The 10,703-nt window shown below is 41.4% G+C and overlaps 2 non-coding genes across 2 annotated transcripts; both read right to left on the bottom strand.

Moving 5' to 3' along the window:
* Positions 1-7,428: 7,428 nt before the first annotated feature.
* On the bottom strand, positions 7,429-7,500 carry trnae-cuc. Its single transcript has one exon. It is a non-coding gene; the product is annotated as a tRNA-Glu (tRNA).
* A 393-nt stretch (positions 7,501-7,893) lies between these two features.
* On the bottom strand, positions 7,894-7,965 carry trnae-uuc. Its single transcript has one exon. It is a non-coding gene; the product is annotated as a tRNA-Glu (tRNA).
* Between the last annotated feature and the right edge of the window lie 2,738 nt (positions 7,966-10,703).

The following is a 10,703-nucleotide window of genomic DNA, read 5'->3' as shown; positions in this document are numbered from 1 at the left end:
TTCATTTTCGGAAGGCTGTAGGCCCAGATTTGACTTGCATCATCCATGTGCATTTCTGTCACGTAACGATGTCAGTCCTAAAGGCTGTCCAAATTTGGCACAACAATCCAAAGCTCGTTTTCTTCCCATGATAGAGTTCTTACTGTTGACCCCGTGAAAAGTCAAGCAACAAGAGCTAGGAAAAGGAGCTACAAGCAATTTTTAAGAGTATTTGGATAGAGCCTGCATCAACCGCCTCCATCCCTCCCTTTCCCCACACACTGCCGCCATGCTTGTCCACAGCCTCGTCACCTCTCGACTGGATTATTGCAACTCTCTCCTCTTTGACCTTTCTCAAAAACCAGCTCCACTGGTTCTCCGTGCAGTTCCGCATTCAATTCTCATGGTAACATTCAAGGCCCTTCACTACCTCCCCCCATATCTGTCAGGCCTCCTGCATGTCACCACCCCATCCCGTGCTCTCAGATCCTCATAGCATTCAGCCGCTCTGCCCCCCGCCTCTGGAACTCTCTACCACCCCTACTTAGAAACACGGACTCATTTCTCCATTTCAAATCACAACTCAAAACTCATCTGTTTAAGATTGCCTATTCTCTGTAATATCAATTTCCCTGCCTCAGCCTTTGTATTTTTCTAAAAGTTCTGTGTTTCGACTTTGTTTCTGACGTTGTGTTTTATCTTTTGTACGGTGACCTTGAATGTCCAGAAAGACGCCTTTTTAAATAAAATTTATTATTATTATTATTATTATTTTCAGTTTTCAGAAATATTAACATTTCTCTCATGATTTTAAATAAAGCTTTTAGTTGGTGTCACTGGTGTGCAAACAAAATCAATACAAATATATTAAACTACATAATTTAGTGAATAGATCATGATGGACAACATGTGGTTTCATGCTCTGTAGCAGCCATTTTGCAAAATGCATGTTTCATGAAAAGTGTCACTGGTTTTACTGTCACTGATGTTAACTGTGTTATGGGTAACACCAATGACCATCAGTTTAATTCAATCTAATTGTATTTATATAGTGCCAATTGACAACACATGTCATCTCAAGGCACTTTACAAAGTTGGTCAAACAGTTTCCTGTCTAAGGAAACCCAACAGATTGCATCGAGTCTTGGCAGGCAGCATTCACTCATCCTGAAAGAGCGTACAGCCACAGTGGACAGTCGTCTACATTGTTGATGGCTTTGTAATAATCCCTCATACTGGGCATGCAGGTAGTGACAGTGGAGAGAAAAACTCCCCTTTAACAGGAAGAAACCTCTAGAGCACAGGTGTCAAACTCAAGGCCCGCGGGCCAAATCCAGTCCGTCAAGGTAAATTATCCGGCCCTCAAGAGCCAAAAAAAAGGCATATCATGTCATAAAGTAGAGGCATATATCCTTTTAAAGTGGCTAAAACTGTGCCTCCTGTAAGTGTAACTCACCCCAATATCAACTTTTTTTGCAGATAAACTGTATAAACTGGGCCTAAGGGCGCTACTTTTATGTTACTGTGCATTTTTTATACTACTGTGTGAACTAGAATGAAATTATGAAAGGAAAAGTATCGTCTCTACACATGCAAGCGGCCCTTTTAATGACTTCATGATGCCAAAGTGGCCCCATATAGATATTAGTTTGAGGAACTAATATCTATATGGGGAACCTGGCTAAGTGTGAACGGTCATCTGCCACGACTGACTGGGGGTTTGAAAAGACAGAGCAGTGACACAAAAAGGTACAGAAGCACACACTGATCCAGAAATCCTTTCTATATTAGAGGGTAATATGAGGTTATCTGAAAAATCAGCAGATCAGTAAAAATCTGAATCAGTGACAGCATCTGCCATTGAAGACCAACACATTGGACAGTGGTGTGTTATACATTATGATGATGAACCCCACCCTGGCATCATCCGGCAACTTGACGAAAATAACATAAAAGTCAAGTGCAGTTGAAGTACTGTGAAGTTTTTCTGATGTTATATTCATAAAATGTATCATATTTGACAACATAATAATTTTACATCCATATATTTTGCATCCTTATTTGGCGTTACCAACGTTGCCGAACTTCTATTATCCTTTTAAATAGTACACAACTCAACGTTTACTGCATTTTTGCACATCTTGTTTGCACTGCACCATACTTTTACATACAAATGCCTTTTTACACCATTATGTTTGCACATAAACTGAACATTCTTCTGTACACTGTTCTTTTCTGTTTTTTTCTCCTGCATTGTTACATCTGATCAATGCTGCACTTTGTATTGTAATGTTGTCTTGTTCCACCTGCAATCCCATTATACTGTTGAAAGCCGTATGCAACTAAATTTCGTTCTGTATGCACTCTGTACATACAAAAAGGCAATAACGTTGTCTAAGACTGTAGCCACCCTCCCTGGATGTGGTTGCAGGACAAAAAATTGATGACAAATTGAAGAGAAAGATCTTACAAATGGTTACCAAAGGACCCAGAACAACCTCCAAATGAAGTATAGGTGAATTTCAAGGTCAAGGTGCATCAACGTCAGATCGTATCATTGGTTTGGCCAAACTGGACTTCACATTAGACACTATAGTTTAAAGAAAATCATAAAAAGGCAACACTGGAATTTGCCACAATGCATACTGAAAACTCAAATAGCATCTAGAAGAATTTCCTTTTGGACAGATGAGACAAAACTGGAGCGCTATGGCAAGATTAATCAGCTCTATGTTCATAGCTGCAAAAATAAAGCATACCTAGAAAATAACACTGTCCCTACCGTGAAACATGGAAGAAGTTTGGTTATGTTCTGGGGCTGCTTTGGTGTATCTGGCACTGGGTGTCCCAAATCTGTGTGGTGTTCAATGAACTCACAAAACGATCAAGGTACTTTGAAGAGAAACGTGCTGCCTAGAGTCAGAAAGCTTAGCAGATCATGGGTCTTCCAACAGGATAATGACTCGAAACACACAGCTTGAACCACCCAAAAATGGCTAAGAGTGAAATATTGGAATATTCTGAAGAGGCCTCCTATGAGTCCTGATCTAAACCCTATCTGTGGAAGGAGCTGAAACTATGGGGCTAAAATAGTAGCTTTAACATTTGCAAATGTGTGTGGAGAGTTGTGTGTCTGTATCTCGATTTGTGCGTGTGCAGTGGGATTTGTAAATGTGTGAGAAGATTTGAGTGTCTGTACAACAATCTGCAAATGTGTAAAACTACTTGTGTGTAATCCGTTTTGCAAATGTGTAAAAAATCCACAAATCTGTATTCAGATCTGCAAATGTGTACAGAGATTTGCAAATGTGTAAAAAATCCACAAACCTGTATTCAGATCTGCAAATGTGTACAGAGATTTGCAAATGTGTAAAAAATCCACAAATCTGTATTCAGATCTGCAAATGTGTACAGAGATTTGCAAATGTGTAAAAAATCCACAAATCTGTATTCAGATCTGCAAATGTGTACTGAGATTCGCAAATGTGTAGATCAATCTGTAAGCACACACAGAGACACTTGTGTCTGAAGTGTTTTTGCTTCAAGACCCAGAAATACAGACAAATCATTGGTTACAAGTCAAGCGGTTTTTCGGTTGGTTCTCTTTACACACGTGATTTTTGCTACTGTTCTGCCGCGTGAGATGCACAAATGCGTGGAAGGATTTGTATGCGTATCTTTTCGATTTTTGTCCCCTTGCGCAGACTCACAGGCTCAAAGGCTCACATACTGCCCTGAGCGCAGGCTCACAGGCACCCAGGCTGCCTCTTCCGGCTGTGGGAGGTCACGTGACTTTCAAGGATTTTACCAAAGCGTTTTGCTTCCAGACGGCTGATAAGGCAACTTGTTATAACTATATAACTTTCTCCCTTTAACGGCAAAGGTTTCTTGTTTTAATGAAAGACTTATCTTGCTAAAACCAGATAATTGTCTCATCATAACAACGCAACATACCCCGGCATCAGCTCGCGGGATATTTGAGTGTCATGGAGAAGAGGAGAGACGGAGGGGCGCCTTTTATTTCTTTTTAAAAAGTCGTCATTTGTCGGAGGAATGTATTTCTGCACTGAGGAGTGACAAGGTAAGTCGTGCATATACAGCAAGTCCTCTACTTGAAATTTTATTTCTGCTAAATGTGAGAATCTAAATATTCCAAATTCAAAGTTTTCAAGTATTTAAATTTTGTGTCAGATCAAATGCACAGGCATTCTAAGATGCAAAAGAGAACATTCATGATTTTCTGGCTGTATTTTTAATGTAGCTATCTTAATCCTGGTCCTCCTACCTAAATGTTTTTGTTTATGGGAATTTTAAAAAGTACTTTTACAGAATTCCCATCAGAAGAAGAATAGCTACTGTTTAAAATTGTGATTAAAGGTTAGACTGGATCAATGTTTAATTGCTCAAACCTGCAGTCACAGGCCCTGTTTAGAGTACTTAAACGGTGTAATTCCCATGACGCACCACTAGTAGTGCTGTGATTTTTGAAGCTCCGGGTCAAATTGCCCAGAAGAAGAAAACAGCGGCTGGCACCGCGGAGGACTGTTTCGGCTGCAAACTGTTGTAAATAAACCCACAGCTATAGCTGAAAGCCCCCCCTAAGCAACAGTTAAACCTTGTAGTGTGTAAATGGAGAGTACAAAGGCAACGCAAACCTGTTTTCACCGTGTAAACAGAGCCAGAGACTGTACTACAGGGCTGCAACTTGTTTCCATAGCATAGTTGTTAAATATAAATAACTGCCGAATTGATAAAATTTCAAGTAGAGGACTTGCTGTATATGCACGACTTACCTTGTCACTCCTCAGTGCAGAAATACATTCCTCCGACAAATGACGACTTTTTAAAAAGAAATAAAAGGCGCCCCTCCGTCTCTCCTCTTCTCCATGACACTCAAATATCCCGCGAGCTGATGCCGGGGTATGTTGCGTTGTTATGATGAGACAATTATCTGGTTTTAGCAAGATAAGTCTTTCATTAAAACAAGAAACCTTTGCCGTTAAAGGGAGAAAGTTATATAGTTATAACAAGTTGCCTTATCAGCCGTCTGGAAGCAAAACGCTTTGGTAAAATCCTTGAAAGTCACGTGACCTCCCACAGCCGGAAGAGGCAGCCTGGGTGCCTGTGAGCCTGCGCTCAGGGCAGTATGTGAGCCTTTGAGCCTGTGAGTCTGCGCAAGGGGACAAAAATCGAAAAGATACGCATACAAATCCTTCCACGCATTTGTGCATCTCACGCGGCAGAACAGTAGCAAAAATCACGTGTGTAAAGAGAACCAACCGAAAAACCGCTTGACTTGTAACCAATGATTTGTCTGTATTTCTGGGTCTTGAAGCAAAAACACTTCAGACACAAGTGTCTCTGTGTGTGCTTACAGATTGATCTACACATTTGCGAATCTCAGTACACATTTGCAGATCTGAATACAGATTTGTGGATTTTTTACACATTTGCAAATCTCTGTACACATTTGCAGATCTGAATACAGATTTGTGGATTTTTTACACATTTGCAAATCTCTGTACACATTTGCAGATCTGAATACAGGTTTGTGGATTTTTTACACATTTGCAAATCTCTGTACACATTTGCAGATCTGAATACAGATTTGTGGATTTTTTACACATTTGCAAAACGGATTACACACAAGTAGTTTTACACATTTGCAGATTGTTGTACAGACACTCAAATCTTCTCACACATTTACAAATCCCACTGCACACGCACAAATCGAGATACAGACACACAACTCTCCACACACATTTGCAAATGTTAAAGCTACTATTTTAGCCCCATATGAAACATGCCAACTGGAGAAGGCACCCTTGAAACTGGAAACAAATCGAGCAGTTTGTTTACAAGAAATGAGTCAAAATACTTACTGAAACGTGCTAAAGTGTAGTTGACAGTTACAGATATTGTTTGATTGCAGTGATTTCCTCAAAAGGTTGTGCAACAAAATATTAAGTTACAAGTAAAATCACTTTTTTCCAGGCCGGTTTCATTTTTGAACCACAATTCAAAAGCAATGACTGATTTGCAGTATTTTTTTTATTTTTTTTTTATAATTAGTTTAGTCAGTTTCAAATTATTTTAGGGACCATTATGGGCTTTTCTTCTATTAACAGAGGGTTACTAACAAATTTGTCCACATCTGTATGTCTATATTTTTTGTGTAAAACTGGACAAAAGCTGGAAGAAAAAAAAAGTTACTTTTATCCTTTGTACCAATGAGTACATTTATTTGTTTAGGTTCTTCAAAACAGAACCCAAGAGAAAATAAATACATGAATAAAAAATGTGCATGTGCAACATGTTTTTCCCCACTGTCAGGAAAATTGCTGACTAAATACATTGTCTTACAGATGTACTAAATGTATTACAGATGCTCTGAATTTAATTTGGCAGAATAATGCAGTCTGCTTTGACTACATAAAACAAAAATTAAAGCATGAAAAAATTCTTCTGCTAATATTTGCAGGCCTTTAAAAATGTTGACAGATTCCTTACTGCTTTATTCCACTCAGACAAACACCACAAAGCTGATATTTGAGAGCTATGAGACAATGCCAGTAGTAAGTGCTGCATTCTTTGCATGTGCTTCAGTTAATTACAGCTGAATCATAAAAGATTCTGACCCCTATTATGCTCTTGATTCCTCCAGCGGCCTTGCATGCTGCTGAGAGATTTAGTTCATTGCACTTTAACACTGTCCATATTATAGAAGCTGCATGACTGATCAGTGTGTTCACAGGCTCCTAGCCAAATGTGATAGAACCAATTAAACCTGCAAACCAGCCAGTGGGCCTTCTTGACCTGTGAGAATGATGATGTGGCGCTAATGAAGTGCCTGAATTAGAAATGCCATCTGTTGCTGCCATGCCACCACATTCCGCAAAGTCCAAATTCTCAACACTAGAGTTTGCCAGGGACTAGTGTTAAAAAACTAAACCGATTCTCTCAATCCCTATTAGGTAAGAGGTTTAATGTGATGGGGAGCAATAATTTATCTTAAGCATCTTTATAAAGGACAATAAAGGGTTATTCTATCTCGTCTTTCTTCTATTCTCGTTTTACCGATGTAAAACGAGAATAGAAGAATATGTGGGGAATTTAGTATCTAAGTCAATATATGGCAACTTCTGGAAAAATTGCAGATGTGTTGGAGCTTGTCTAAGTCTAATAGACCAGACCTGGAGGACTGCAGATTGACATGTCAGGTCTATGGTTTTTAAGGAGAAGAAACTTTGCAGTTTAACTCTTAGCTGGAGGTACAGTCTGTTTACATTGCAACTTTAGTTAAACTTTCTTCAGGGGACTTGATATTTCACTGTTCTTTCATAGGGTTAAGGTTGTGAGCATTTGTGGTGTCTTCAAGTGGTTGATGAATACCATCAATGCTTCAAAGATCTAACCACAAAATTCTGGACGATAAATACCTACATGACATTCCCTGACCGGGAATCGAACCCGGGCCGCGGCGGTGAGAGCGCCGAATCCTGACCACTAGACCATCAGGGATGCGATGCTTGCCAAGTTCAGAAGGCGTTCCATCAATGTCTTCCATTCTGCAGCCTTAACTGGAGCTTGGCATTGTGGTGGCTTAAGTATTAAACATATCTATAGGAGTGGTGTCCAAAGTCAATCCTCAAGGCTTGTTGTACTAAATGTTTTATGTTGGGTAAAGAGGTCAATTAGTTATTCGAGGAGTGGGGTATTTTGTGTCTAAGTCAAAATATGGCACTCCTTTACTTGACAAACACAAGGTGACTTTTTACTTGAAAAATCACCATTTATCTACACAGAATTAAGAGGTTTTCACCTTGTGTACGTTGAGGAAAACTGCTTACCACCAACAACTATGTTTAGACGAAAGTCAAGCTACAAGGACCTGGAGGCAAAGCTAACAGAGACTTCCCTGACCGGGAATCGAACCCGGGCCACAGCGGTGAAAGCGCTGAATCCTGACCACTAGACCATCAGGGATGTGCTGGCTGCCAAAATCAGAAGGTGCTCCGACAATGTCTTTCATCACACAGCCATACCGCCAACATGACATTGTGCCTACTTAAAGCTATTGTTGGTAATTCTGTTCAGAAAGACTTTTTTTGCTATACAATAGTCCTTCCGTCCTGGAAGTAATAAATACATGATGTATTCAGGAAAAGGAAGTTAAAAAATCCATCTCTGTGGGAGCTGCAGGCCTGAAAAAACTCTGACCAATCCCTGCCATCTGCACCGAAGAGAAGGGATTTGTCAGAGATTTGGTCCTACCCTCACCTGCCACCAGACCACAGTGGATTTGTGAGATTTCTTTTACGTGATGCCCCTGAGGAGCGGAAGAGCAGGCCATACGGTCTTGCGCATGCACAGTTATTCAAAAAGGGACTTTGGCAAACGTCTGGAAAAATTGCCGAGCCTACCTTTAAATATGATTTTATGTCTACAGCAGTGGTGTCCAGAGTCACCAATCAAGGGCCGGTGTCCTGCATGTTTTGTCCTGGTTCAACACCGCTGAACCTAATGACTGCTTAATTAGTAGGATTCTGCAGGCCTTGAAGACAGACTGAGAAGGTAAATGATTCATTTAGATCAGATGTGTTGGAGCTGGTCTAATAGACCAACCCTGGAGGACTGCAGATGGACATGTCAGGTCTATGGTTTTTTTAAGGAGAAGAAACTTTGCAGTTTAACTCTTAGCTGGAGATACAGTCCAGGTACAGGCTGTTTACTTTCCAACATTAGTTAGACTTTCTTCAGGGGACTTGATATTTCACTGTTCTTTCATAGGGTCGAGACCGTGGCCCGAGACCGTGGCTTATTTAATTATGCACGTTTTTTAGGGGCCAAGGTGTACAGAAGGAGGAAGGCTGTACGGAACTGGTTCCATTGCTTTACAATGGCTTATTAGCCCACCCAGCATAGCGCCACCAACGTGTCGGAAAGAGCACTGCACGAACCAACTACGGGCGGGAAGGGAAAAGTGGGGAAGCTTCTGCTATTGGCCGAGACCGTGGCTTATTTAATTATGCGCGTTTTTTAGGGGCTAAGGTGTACGGAAGGAGGGATGCTGTACGGAACTGGTTCCAATGCTTTACAATGGCTTATTAGCCCACCCAGCATAGCGCCACCAACGTGTCGGAAAGAGCACTGCACGAACCAACTACGGGTGGGAAGGGACAAGTGGGGAAGCTTCTGCTATTGGCCGAGACCGTGGCTTATTTAATTATGCGCGTTTTTTAGGGGCCAAGGTGTACAGAAGGAGGGATGGTGTACAGGCCGGTCCAAATATCAATAGCACCAATGGTGGTGGGAAATGGTACTGCAGCATATGGCCAAGAGTGGAAATCTGGGCCCGTTTTGTTTCTGGAGCTATGCCACCAGCCAAGCAATATTTGATTTTTGATAATTGAGGCCTTTGCAGCTCATGGATTTGGACCAAACTTATAAATGCTCATTTCCTGGAAGTGCTCTACAACATGCCACTAACCACATCTTCTTATCTCATTGCAAAAAGGAAGTAGCAATAGGAAGGGGATACATGTATGAGCTCTTCCCTGTTGGTAGATGCCTCAAAGGGGTTCCTGTATGCCGAGTTGGAGCTGGAACAGACAAACCGTGTGTGAGCTGTGTGCCATCAAAGGTTGCACATTTTCACCTTTTGACCCCACTGTGCCCATGTGGAACCACCCAGGGAGTTCAAAATCACAGGTTCTGCTCCTCATAAGGTCACCTACAAAATATGTTAAAATCAGCCTCCTGTGAAAAAAAAACAACAAAAGCTGATTGCCCCGAAAAAATCAGCCAACTTCCTAAGGGCTCAAGACAGTATTTGAGTCTCAAAAGCTGAGGCAGAAAGGTTTATTTATGCGCAGTGATACCAAAATTTAGATATGAGTTCTAGCTTAGCCCTCAACCGCCGTCTGTGATTTTTGTGCCTCTGGGTGCTTGCGTCTAAGAATGGCAACCGTTTGAAGTATGAAAAAGAGATGCACAAAACACAGAGAAGCAGTGTGTTTTGTGCCACTGTTCAGCATAGGAGCAACAAAGGGTAACAAACTTGGTACCAAACAAAAGAGTCAATGGCGACGATCGAAACATGCCCACTCGAGCCCATCTCGCTCTTTCTTTTGTCTGCCTGCAGCTTGTTTTTGACCTTAATGAGGCCTTAATCAGGGCCTCCTAAAAAGCAGTGTTTTGTGCCACTGTTTAGCAAAGGAGCATCGTAGCCTCACAAACTTGGTACCAAACGAAACAGTAAATAGAGACGATCAAAACAAGCCCACTTGAGCCCATGTAGCTTTTTCCTTTGTCTCCCAGCAGCTGTTTTTTTCACCTTGCTTAGGAGGCCTCAATGGAGCCGCCTAGAAAGCAGTGTTTTGTGCCACTGTTTAGCAAAGGAGCATCATAGCCTCACAAACTTGGTACCAAACAAAACAGTAAATGGAGACGATCGAAACAAGCCCACTTGAGCCCATGTAGCTTTTTCCTTTGTCTCCCAGCAGCTGGGTTTTTCACCTTGCTTAGGAGGCCTCAATGGAGCCGCCTAGAAAGCAGTGTTTTGTGCCACTGTTTAGCAAAGCAGCATCGTAGCCTCACAAACTTGGTACCAAACGAAAGAGTCAATGGAGACCATCGAAACGAGCCTACTCGAGCCCATCTAGCTCTTTCCTTTGTCTGCCAGCAGCTGGTTTTTTCACCTTGCTTAGGAGGCCTCAATGGAG

Source organism: Fundulus heteroclitus, unplaced genomic scaffold, assembly GCF_011125445.2.
Source record: "Fundulus heteroclitus isolate FHET01 unplaced genomic scaffold, MU-UCD_Fhet_4.1 scaffold_347, whole genome shotgun sequence".
Taxonomy (NCBI): Eukaryota; Metazoa; Chordata; class Actinopteri; order Cyprinodontiformes; family Fundulidae; genus Fundulus; species Fundulus heteroclitus.
Note: the sequence above shows the minus strand (reverse complement) of the source record. Positions and strands in the feature narration are given on the sequence as shown.